The sequence below is a fragment of the Mustela lutreola genome, chromosome 16 (genome assembly GCF_030435805.1).
Source record: "Mustela lutreola isolate mMusLut2 chromosome 16, mMusLut2.pri, whole genome shotgun sequence".
Classification (NCBI taxonomy): domain Eukaryota; kingdom Metazoa; phylum Chordata; class Mammalia; order Carnivora; family Mustelidae; genus Mustela; species Mustela lutreola.
In genome coordinates this window covers 29,158,061-29,170,256 of record NC_081305.1, presented here as the reverse complement: position 1 = coordinate 29,170,256, position 12,196 = coordinate 29,158,061, and positions in this window count along the sequence as shown.

Below are 12,196 nucleotides of genomic sequence, written 5' to 3'. Positions count from 1 at the left end.
GTCCCCAGGGCGGGGGGGTGGGGAGGCTCTGGGGGAGGTCAAGCACTGGTTCCCTGCCCTCCTTTTCAGAGATCAAAAAATGGTTCTCTGGTTGAGCTATGGCCCGACCATCTGCGACATGTTAACTGCATAATGGAATGTAACTCGAAGGGCTTTTAAAAACACGAAGAGAGATTTTATTGTAACTAATCGTGATGGATGGTGAGTGTGGTCACACTAGGCACATAAATCTTTGTGCCAAGCCTCCAGCTAAAAAGCCAACCAGTTCCATAGTTCAGGGAGCCTTGTCCTCAGCCACAGGCAAGCCACCCGGGAGAGGCACAGGGACCTCATCTGCATCAGCGCCTCCCCGGGGCCCCTGCTTGCCTGGCTCCTGGTGCCTCTACTGGGATGCCACTCGGGTTGCCCCTGCCCGAGGGACCCGCTGCCCTGCTGTGCCTGCCTCGTTGCCCATCAGCGGAGAAGCAGGTGGGCTCATTGCGAAGTGACAAGACAGGGCCTGGGGAAGCTCCGACTACTTTCCCATCTCATGAGCGAGAAGGATGAGTTAAAGAGCGGGGTGAGCTCTGGGCAGGAAAGTCCCTGTGTAATAGCTGCTCCCGTTCCTTCTGTTTGCTCTCTTAGGACCATCTCAGCTCCCATGAGTGTGGCCAAGGCTCTCATTTATTTGTCAGTCAGGTCAAGGTTTTATGGTTGTTGGTAAAGGAACAAGACCATGGGGCTTAGAGTCAGAAGCTCCCAAGACGGGAGTCAGCTCCACCCCTCTGTGACTCTGGGCAAACCTGTGATCTCTGGGCCTCAGTGTTCTCATCCATCATCTGTCAAATGGGCATGATGACACCGGGTCTACCTAATTACAAGGGTTCATCTGAGGAGCTGAAGAAATGATGTAGGTCTCAAAGCACATGGAAAAACATCAGAACGGATTATTTTTCTTCAATTTGAATTTGGAGCACAGCTCAAAAAGTATGCCTAGATATTTTATTTTCCCTGGAAAAAACAAACAAAAGGCTGTGGGGAATGAGAAAAGTAGATGGGCCTCGCCTTCCATGTGTAGCTATGGCTCAGCTCCCGTTCCCATCCTCCACCTCAAACATTTTTTTTCTCATTCAGCTCAGCATTTTAGAATCAGAGAATGGAGATGCTTTATTTTTCATAGGGACATTATGACAAATTTGTGCTTTGGAAGAGAGTAGTATCTCATGATGACGACCTTTCTGTGGGTCTTTACCACCCCATACTTTAATTTGCTTTGAGGGCAAGGGGCCAGAGCCCAGGGGCCATAGGGAGCCCCACAGATTGGGAAGGGCACATCTGTCAGCTTCCAGGTAATGGTTCCTGTCATTGGTCATGGTGGCATTGGCCTCAGAACACCTACGGACTCTGCTTGAGCACCTGGTTGACTGTCCCTGGACCATCCTCAACCTGAGTCCTGCCTTTCTTCTTCTTCTTCCTCTTCCTCTTTTTCTTCTTCTTCTTCTTCTTCTAGATTTTACTTATTTATCTGAGAGAGACAAAGAGAGCATGAGCAGAGGGAAGGGTAGAGGGAGAGAAGCAGACTCCCCACTGAGCAGGGAGCCCGTTGGGGGCTCGATCCCAGGACCTTGGGATCATGACGTGAACTGAAGGCAAACACTTAAACGACTGAGCCACCCAGGCACCCCTGGAGACCAGCCCTTCTGATAGGAGGGACTCTCTTGGGCTCCTGGAGTGTCCAGATTCTTCTCAGGGGCTCTCAGGGTTCCCTCAGGACTGCCACAAAATGCAGGCTCTCTGTCACTTATTGGATGATTTTTCACTCCTCTTTCTGCAGCTTTTAGAAGTACTAGAAACTTTGGGTCCCTTAGTTGCATTCCTGTCAGTTTTCTGGGATAGCTACAGTTTGTTTTGTAGTGTTAGATTTCTTCAAACATTTCTATGGGATTTGGGAAATGAAGGGAAGAGAATGGTTGGGCTTGATTCTCCTGTCAGGGGCAATACCATTCTTTTGAATTCATTAGGGTCATCCTTGGAAGCTAAAGATAATTTTGCAAAGAATCTCTGGAAAACTGAAAAGAATTTGGTCTCCTTGGTAGGGAACATAATTGATATGTATCTCTTAAATCAGCCTTATTATTCAAATTTTTTATATCCTTATCTAATACTTTTGAGTCCTTCTCTTTTAGGATAATCTCACAAAATAAAAACTCTTTTTTACTCTATCTGAAAATCTCTAAATTTATAGTGTTAACTCATTTATATGGTTTTATATATAATAGATCATCTGATTATAAAGCATGATAGTCATGTTGGTTTTATTATTATTATTTTTTTGGCTTGATTTCCCCTCCATCTCTTCTTCTTCTTCTTCTTCTTTTTTTTTTAATTACAGATTTAATTATTAAACAAATAATCTAGAAGGACGTACTCCCTTTTTGTTCTGTTAGTGGCAACCTTTAAGTTTTTCAAAAGCGTCTTTGGTCATTTTTCTCTGTCGCCGTAAATCGGTATCTATCAAACGCCCCCCTGTGTATAATGGAAGATGTCTTGAATTTGTCTCTTACCTCATTAAATTGATTTTCTGCAGCATCCAACCTGCTGTTCAGATGATGGTTTTTAATTAATCAATTGTGTTTTCTCTCCATTCACTCTCCCCTTATCTCAGATTGTTTCTCTCCCATCCTGTTTGCTCTCATTTCTGGCTTCAATGTCCTCTTGAATATTGTTGAAAAGGCAAATCAGAAATGTCCTAAAGCAGTCTATTCCTACGCGTGAAGCCGTCCCTGCCCATACTTCCCGCCATCTCCCCTCCACTCGAGGGCTTCCTCCCCTTCCGTCACAGCTGGGCTGCTCTAAAATGGGCAGAGGGATGGGGAACAGGCCTCCTGGGCCCCTTCTTCTGGGTTCGGGGTTTACCCTTATGAAGAACAGTGGTATTTCACGGACAAGATAACACCAGCCAACCCGTAACCGGCTCTTCATTACAAAAATAAAACAGAAGCAACAAAATAAAAAATACAAACAAAAGAAACCATATAACATCACTCAGTGAACGTTGGACCTGTCCCTAGACTGTGGGTTTCTCTGATCGTATCCAGAGATGGTAATGACTCAGTGACGTCTGATCTTTAAAAACAAAAACAAAAACAAAAATATTAGTAGATACAGCAGAGCTCCTGATCTTGCAGTTGACTCATTAGCCGTAATTATGGCTGTGGACAAAGATGCAGTCCATGATGGTTGTCCCACATCAACAGACAACTGGAAACAGCCTAGAAGTCAGAAATAAAGGACTGATTGATTAAAGCTTGGAGATGCAGGCCTTAAAATAATACAGGAATATTTAATGACTTGGTAACATTTTCACTGGTTAACAAGCAAAGATTCACACAAGCTTGTTTGATCTTATGTTTGTAAAAGTAGTGTGTGTGTGTGTGTGTGTGTGTGTGTGTGTGTAAGGGAGAAAGAGAGAGAGAGCAGAGAGGAATTACTGAACCAGTAATACCCCCAATATATTAATTCCTGGGTGACATAATTACAGACATCTACACATTTTTATTCCTTTGGCTTTCCTGAATTTCCCTGCATTCTTTTCTTTTCTTTTTTTTTCTTCTTTTTAAAAAGATTTTATTTATTTATTTGAGAGAGAGAGAGAGAGAGAGAGAGAGATCCCGAGCAGGGGGCAGGAGGAAGGGTAGAGGGAGATACAGAATCCTGGCTGAGCAAGGAGTCCAATGCAAGACTTGATCCCAGGACCCTTGGACCGTGACCCGAGCGAAATGCAGACGCTTAACCAACTAAGCCACCCAGGCGCCTCCCTGCTTTCTTTCCGATGCACACGGAGTCCTTTTTTGTACCAAAGGAGAAAAGATTTTTTTTTTTTTTAAATTGGTTCACTGGAGGATTTCTGGGAATGCTTAGAGACCTTATCTTTGCATTCGATGATTTTGTCATTCTCTTGCTTTTTCCCCCCTAAAGAATGAAGGGAAAAGTTCTGGATAGTCTGGACATGGTTTTCATGAAAAATCATGTTGCTATTCATCATTATAATCCTGGAGCTGAGTGGGGGAGGGGAGCAGCATCTCTTCCCACCATGCATGCACTTCCTAGTTGCTTCCAATCAGCTGGAGGGGAAGAAATTACACCACGGGAATGGGCAGTCTACAAGACAGGCTTTCTGCCTCCAAGAGATAGCTGTTTATCACCATTACTTTAGGGAAGATCTAACCCACCAAGGAAATGGGGCTGGAAGAAGCAGAGGGAAGTGCCCAAGATCGCATGACAGCTTGAGGACAGAGCTGGCTTGGCAGCCTGGGAGAATGGGGCGGCTTTCCTGAACCCCCACCCCGCCCCACCCAGGTTCCGGCTGTCCCCAAAGGGCTCTGCTAAAAACAGCACCACTAAGTTTTTCCCAGTGCTGAAGAGAGGAGTGTTCATTTCGTTTAGGAGCAAGAGAAAAAAAAAACAAAAAACAAACCCTCACTTCTAGAGTCTAGAGAAAAATGAGCAAGGTGTCCAGGATCATGATTTTGCTTTATGTGGATTCACAGAGACAGAGAGTGATAACTACACAATTTATCTACATGGGAAACGAAGCATTTATCACATAATTGAAAAAAAAAAAAAAAGCCCAAATCCCTGTATTAGACAACGCAATATTCTTACCTCTTGTGCAATGATTTGTTAATTAAATTGCTGCTAAAACAATATTTATTTTTCACCTTAAAATCAGCTGAATATCAATCTACAATCAATACAGTGTTGCCTGGAGGCATCTCCTGCTTCAAATTTGCTTCACAAATCTGCTGCAGGTAATTTATACCCAGTCAATAAGACATGTTTCAAAAGCCACTTTTCGCTCCCAACAGGCAACCCTGGTCTAATTTACAATTGGATAAGAACTGGCAAACTATACACACCTGAGTTAAATGTAATTTGTAATAGGATTTTTTTTTTTTTTTTTTTTAAGCAGCAGCGAAAGATTTGATTTCGCCTGTTCGGTATGCAAGTAATCATTGGCTATTTCTGGGACGGTAACTGGAAAACATAAATTGCTTTTGTTTCCCTTTCAGGCATAATTTTTTGTTGTTGTTCTTTGGGCGGGGGTGGGGATCAGGGAGGGGGGCTCTGGGGACCGCAAACACCACAATTGTCTCCAGGACATGCTTGCAGAATCTACCGGTAGTGATGGGAGAGGCAATCACTTGTTATTTGGAGTTATTTTCTTAAGGAATTCTTTATTCCAAGCCACATCGTTCCCTTGTTCCCTTAATATTTGGGCAGAGGCACAGGCGAAGCAAGAGTTGTCAAATTTTGGCTGAACAGGAGACTCACAAATTAATCCCTGGGCTTGAAATCTCAACAAAGGTTGAAATCTGCAATTAGCGGCAGAAACTGCAATTAACATATCGGGAAGGTGTGCACAGGTCGAGCGCGCCTCTGGCCTCGAGGGTGGGTAGCATCCCCAGGAAAATCCTCCAGGAAGAGGGTCTCTTAGCTCCCGCCCCGCCCGTGCCTGCCGCCAGCAGCCAATTTGATTGGCTAACTAGTTCGGACTGCACCATCCTCTGGTTTTCTTTTGGATTGATGTGTTTATTACTTTTTGTGACAGTGGCTCCCAAGGCAGATGTTCAATAAAGAAAAAAAAAATCTGATACAGACCCAAGTCAGGAGAGAAGCGGTGGAGATTTGCAGAAAATTGGGAAAGTTTATAAGCATGGCGCTGTTATTGGCGGTTTTGCTCCCAGGGTTTGTAGTGGTGGTGTTATTTACTTTTCGCAGATGGAAGCCTAGCAGGGAATTATTGAAAACCGAGCTTCCTGAGTTTTAAATTGCATTCTTTTTTGTGCACATCATAACAGCAACTCATCAAAGGTGGTGGGGGGGGGGGCGGGGGGAGGACAGAGCGCTAAATTGAAGGTCTGAGAGTTGGGAACTGTTTGGTCTCTCTGTCTCTGGGTCTCTATGTCTCTGTGTCTTTTCTAGAATGAGAAGAACGACCTTAGCTTCTAGATGAGGAGGTGGTGTTTTGCTCGGTGGCATCAGGGAGCATGGTCAGGCTGGGGTGTAACTGAGCTGGGGTGTAACTGAGCTGGATGACGTTCATCTTTGGCGTTCTTTGGGGTCCCAGCTCCGTACCCCCACCTCTTTCGATGGCTCTGCCAGGCCCCAGTCCTCAGCTCTCCTGGCTCTTCTCCTTCCTCGTCCTTCTGCTTTCCCTGCTCACTCCCCCATCCCCATGCAGGCCTACCTGCTCTAGACATGTGCTCCTTGCTGGGGAGCCAGTGGCAAACCTGAGCAAACTGGTTTCCTCCAAAACACTCTACTATTCTCGCCCAGCCCTGATGTTAACCTTGAATCGGGTCCCTTCTGGAGACAGCGCCTTCGATGGGGCTTTCCCTCGAATGGGCTTTGAGGACCTTCAGGTTTCCTGTCTACACAACGGCTTCACCAGTCACCCCAAAGGCCATTTTTATCTGTTTCACACTCCCATTGGTGTCCTTAGCCCGGGAAGCTCCTTTGCCATAGGACAAGAGTAGCTCACTCAGATGGTTAACTGCTCTTAGATGTTATTATTAATCTTTTAGAGAAATTTTTATTTTAGTTAATTAATTAATGTAGAGCACCCACACATAGGGGGGGGGGAGCAGAAGGAGGGAGAGAATCTCAAGCAGACTCCCAGCTGAGTGTGGAGCCCGACGTGGGACCCAATCTCACACCCTCAGGACCATGACCTGAGCCAAAATCAAGAGTCGGGTGCTCAGCCGACTAAGCCACTCATGTGCCCCTGCACTTGGGAGTTATTAAACACAAAAAAATGTTGGCCGAGAAGTTCCCTCTTGGCATCTCCTAAGCTTGACCAAAGCTTCAAAAAGGCCAGAAGGGAGAAGACTCCATTTATCTGGGCTTTTGCCTGTGCTTCTCCCAAGCTTATTTGACCATTTAACAATCATCCTACGTAGATTTATTGTATTTGCTATGGGGCAGACCTTGGGCCAGGATCTGGGGTGTCCTGAACTTTCCCTAAAGAACTCTTCCTACCCTCTCCCAGATACTGATTTTTGTGAACTCGGCGTTTCATGGTACGCACCTTGAAAAATATTTCCTTACAGCAAAGGACTGGCTTTCATGGTGGTGGCATTTCAAGGCACAGGAGGCTCTTTCACTGCCCTTAAAATCGTAGCATTCAGAGAGCACATTAGTTGGCTTGCGTAGAGAACATCCCTGCGAGTGAACGGGGCTCAGAGTTTCAGGTCCTGGCTGATGGGGAGTGTGGAAGGCCAGGCCTCACCTTCCTGCGGGCCTCTTGGCCTCACCAGTGCACCCAGGTCTCTCCGTTGAATCCTTCACAAGGGTTGGGGGGCTGGGGGGACCAGAGCTAGGGCAGGCGGGCCAGACAGTCGTGCAGTGACATTACTGGTCACGTTCTCTCCAGAGGAGCCCAGCAGGATCAATCTGGCTCGTTTTGACAAGCTGAAAAGTGGCCTCGGAAATTCGGAGCAGAAACTGATGGCTTTTCTCCCAAAAACACAGGATAATTTGAAACTTCAGCTTCGAGAAAGAGGCAGAGATTCAACACACCTAGGGCTCTCTCCGTGTTCCCGCCGTTCAGAATTGGCAGATTGGACACTTAATCCCGTGACTTCTTCTGTGCAAAGTGGATCTGGAGTTAGAGAGGGGTAGTCTAGGAGAAGCTTGTGTCCACGGGCCTGTGCACACAAATACAACAGGAAATACGGCCCTGAGAGAACAGGAAGGAGGGTCACCGGACAGTCTCATCACGAAAAGATCATTCCCACATCATTGTTCCCCTTCCTGTAGAGGAAAGACGCCTCTAGTTTCTGCAGGGTCCCTTCTGCCCCGAGTTCCAATGCTGTTTGAAGACAGACCCTCCTCATCAGTAGAGAGCTCGGTGTCTAGCCTGGGAGGACACAAGGGGCTGAATTTTTATCTCCCCAAATTCATATGTTGGAGCCCTAACTCTTCACTGTACCTCAGAACATTACTGCCTTTGGAGGTAGGATCTTTGAAAGGGAAATTGAATTAAAATGAGGTCTTTAGATTGAACCCGATCTGACTGGCATTCTTCTGAAGAGGACAACCATTCAGAGACCAGACAGGTGCACACGCGTGGAAAAAGACCAGGTGAGGACCCAGCAAGCAAGAAGGCAGCCATCTGGAAGCCAAGGGGAGAGGCCTCTGAAGAAACCAGGCTGGCCCACGCCTTGATCTTGAACTTGTCAAACTGTTGCAGAGAATGTCAATGTCCAGAGAGTGAGGAAGGAGAGAGAAGATGGGGAAGGCGCTTGAGCAAATATCCAGGAGTGGGGATGGACGCTCATATCTGTCCCCACAGACCTCTGAGCGGCCCATGCTCCCTATGGTCACTTGAGAGACACCCGCTGAAGGAAAACCAGGCCGTGAGGCGAGAGAGAAGCATGTGGGTGACGCCGTCTGTTTCCTGAGCGACGGCAAAGGGTCCACTTGATCTTGCATTATTTACTGCCTCATGTTTTCAGATAGTGAATATTTAGACCTGCCCGTGGCCAACCCAGCAGATAGATTCGGTTCTTTCCAACTTTCGTGCTTGGCTACTTCAGGCTCAGAAATACTGGTGCTGGTTTCTGTGGGGATGAAATGATGGAGGGGAGACCGAGACTCTCGAGTCTTCCTTTCAAAACCATCTCTATTTCAAAAAAAAAAAAAAAAAAAAAAAAATCAAGTAATTGCCACCCAGCCAGATGATCAGCAGAGAGCCTAGAGATGGAATGGGTGTTTGGTAGAAGCGAAGAAGAAATACTCGACACAGCGCTGGGAAATGGCCATTTTTTTTTTTAAACAAACCTCCCTTGGATGTCTGCATCATATAAATCTAATAAGACAGAGTAAAAAATATTGGATTTATTTTTACAAGTTAGCTATGACCTCCCGACCTTCTGAATGGATTCACTTCGCCCTGTTCCTCTTAAGGGCCTTAGGGTGATGACTAACTCATAAAAATAAATCCAATATTTTCCCCTTAGCCATGTCATAGCCAATGTAGGGATTCAGATGATGGGGCAAGGGAGGTGGGTTTTCATTTCGTTTGACCTCCCATTATGAGAGGAGCTGAACCCTCAGCCCTGGTGGGGCCTCCAGCTTGCCAGCGCTCCCCACAACCTGTGTACAAAGGAAGAAAAACAAGGCTCCGCATTGCGGCCAAGCCTGGGCAAGGCCTTGTAGGGATGTGGTGACCAGGGTTGATGCACCTGGGGAGAGACACGCTTCCTGGCCTGAGGAAAAGGGTGATTCCTTCCCTCCTTTGTGGGGGGCTGGGGAGGTGGATTGGTACAAGAGCCCACTGTTCTTCAGTAAGAACAAAAAAATCCCACCCTTGAAGGAAGGTCATCACAGGAGAAGGAATTTGGCTTCAGTGGAGTAGGGTAGGTTGGGCCTTCCTCAGGCCAGACATGTCACCCAGATTGGAGCCCTGACCCTTGTCACTACCAGGGACCTGGTTCATTAAACACGTGTATCCCAATGACCTCCCAGGTGCTAGGCCCATGGTGACACTGAGCATGTGCGGGTGACCAAGAAACACTGTTCCTGACTCTGTGGGGCCTGTGGGCTAATAGATGACTTGGACAAGAGCTAAATAAACATAGTCACCCATGTGTAATCGTAAACGCAGGTATGTCCAGTAGAAGGGACACCAGGGTCCTATGGAAGCCAAGCATGGCAAGACCCTGACTGCTGGTGACAGGGAGAGACAGTTCCACGGGATCTTCCTGAGGAAGCAATGGTTGAGCTGAGAGGGAACAGGGAGGTCACATGTGGTGGGAGGTGTGGAGGGAGAGAGGCCTGCCCTCAGGAGGAGGTGGCATTCTCTGACAGCAGGCCTGAGACAGGTGGGGCACCCGGGTTTACTATCTGTGGAAGGGCAGGGCGGGGGAAGGAGGGGATGGCAGGACAGGGCAGGGTAAGGGGAGAAAGGAAGGCAGGCCAGGGCAGGGCAGCACTGGGCAGCGGGAGAAGCTGGGCTGTGGCACAGGGTCAATGAAGGCCTCATCCACCGCCTGCCCCCCGTTCCTCTGCCCCAGAGCCATGAGGCTGGGATGGCCTCTCAGACTAGTTCTGCTTCAGTATGACGGTGCTGGGCTCTTATATCCCCTCAGATACTAGCGATTCTGGTGAGGCTGTGGGGCCTTGGGCAAGGCACCTGTCTTCAACAGAAGCCATTCCTCAGGAGGGTTAACAGCTCAGGGCCATCTGCCACCTGCCCTGCCAGGGCTCAGGGAGAATCCCATCGCAGAGGCCATGACAACGCACAAAAGTCTCTAGCCGCCTTTTCTCCCCGCGTGAACCAACTCTTTCCCATGGCTTTCAATACCATCTACATGCTGGTGACTCACCAACGGGTATCTTCTGCCCAAACCTGTCTCCTAGACTCCAGACCCATATGTCCAATAGCCCACCAGACATCACCACAAAAATGTCTAAGAAAGCTTGCCTCGCTCTGAGGGAAACCAGCTTCCTTGTTGTGAGCTGCCTTTGTAAAGAACTATGTGGCCAGGACCCACAGCTCATGAGGACCCAAGATCCTGGAGGTGGCCCCTCCCCTTGAGCCCTGAGATGGGACCACAGTCTCAGCCAACACCTGAGTGCGGCCTCATCCACGTGAGCGACGCCCAACCAGAGGACCCAGCTAGGCCGAGCCAGGATTCCCGGCCTGGGATAACCAATGTTTGCTGTTTCAAATGCTAGGCTTGGGGGTACGATGACATCCTTGTTCCTTGAACTTGTTTGAAGTAAAGGATCCCCTACTCTCAGGACCCAATGCCACGTGATCTCCAATAACCCTGAGTGTTTGTCAAGGGCGAGGTGGCTCCTCTGAGCCTGACTTTACAGAGGAAATCTGTGAAGTATCCTCCTTTGGACTAATCTTTCCTCATGCACCACGGCTCTCCTCAGAGAACTGAGTTTGGTGTGCTCTCCTGCGTGAGACCTGTTGCTTTGCCCTCGGCATGCTCTTTTCTGGGTGAGGCGGCGTCTGTCTCTCCATAGGAGGGCTCAGGGAAGCCAGCTTGGGGGCGAGATTGAGGGGAGGGGAGGCGAAGCTGAGTCAGCCAGCACTTTAGGCCAGCCTGAGGAAATGTCAGCTGCACAAGCCAGCGAATGGGGGGTGCTTCTGAGATGGGGGGGAGGGGTCTGTGAAAGCCTTCCTCACTTCCTCACAGTGCTCTGGGGCCACTGCCAGAGTCTGGGCCCCATCCGTCAGCAGAGGCCCCACCTGCCTGCTGAGTGGGGAAGGCATCTTGTACTTCAGGTGCCTTTCTGGAGTTCTCAGAGCCATGGCTCCATTTACAGTCTCCCCCTTTACCGTGTAGCAGAGACACATGGTTTTGGGGAGGAATGTGGCAAAACTGCCCAGCACGCTCTTATGTGGGTAATGCCTGCTTGTATTTGCCCCCACCTAGCCTCTTCCCTGCCTCAGGGGGAGCCTCTCCTATAGTCCTGGGAAGCTGGGGTTCTTGGGATTTACCCCAGCCACGTGGTTTTGGATGTTAACATCCTCTGTTCCAATGACACCTACTTTGGGGTCTTCCCTTTGACAGAAGCCTCTTGGCCTCTGGGCCTTTCCTTCTTCTTCACCTTTTCAGCGGGACTTTTTTTTTTTTTTTTTTTAATGGTTCATCCTTTTTTTTTTTTAATTATAAAAATAAAACACTTTTGTGTTTTGATAAATCTTGAGATAATGCAGGAGTGTATCAACAAGAAAAACAAAAATATTATCTTAGGATAGACAGTAAGAATCGCCCAGAACACCCATCTGGGGTGGAGACAAATCAGAGTTTCCTGCACAGCAAGGTTGCTCAGAGAGCAGTGTGACCTCACAGCCCTTGTGTCCAAGACACCCTTCCTCAAATCCTGGCCACTCCACTTCTCCAACTGTGTGACCTTGGCGAGTTACAAACCCTCTCTGAGCTTCCATTGGCAGGTTAGGCGAGGATTGAATACAATCATGGAGGCAAGCCTTGGGAAACAGTGTTTGGAACAGAGAGAGCACTCTGAAAAGATGAACGTGTCCCAAACTAAAGTCATGGTTGACAGCCTTCCGCCTAAGTTGAAGGCAGACGCTTAACCGATGGAGCCACCCAGGTGCCCCTGTATTTGTCCCCTTAGCCCCCTGTTCCCCCAGCTGTACCCCACAGTGGCGTTGGTGCCCTGATACGTGACT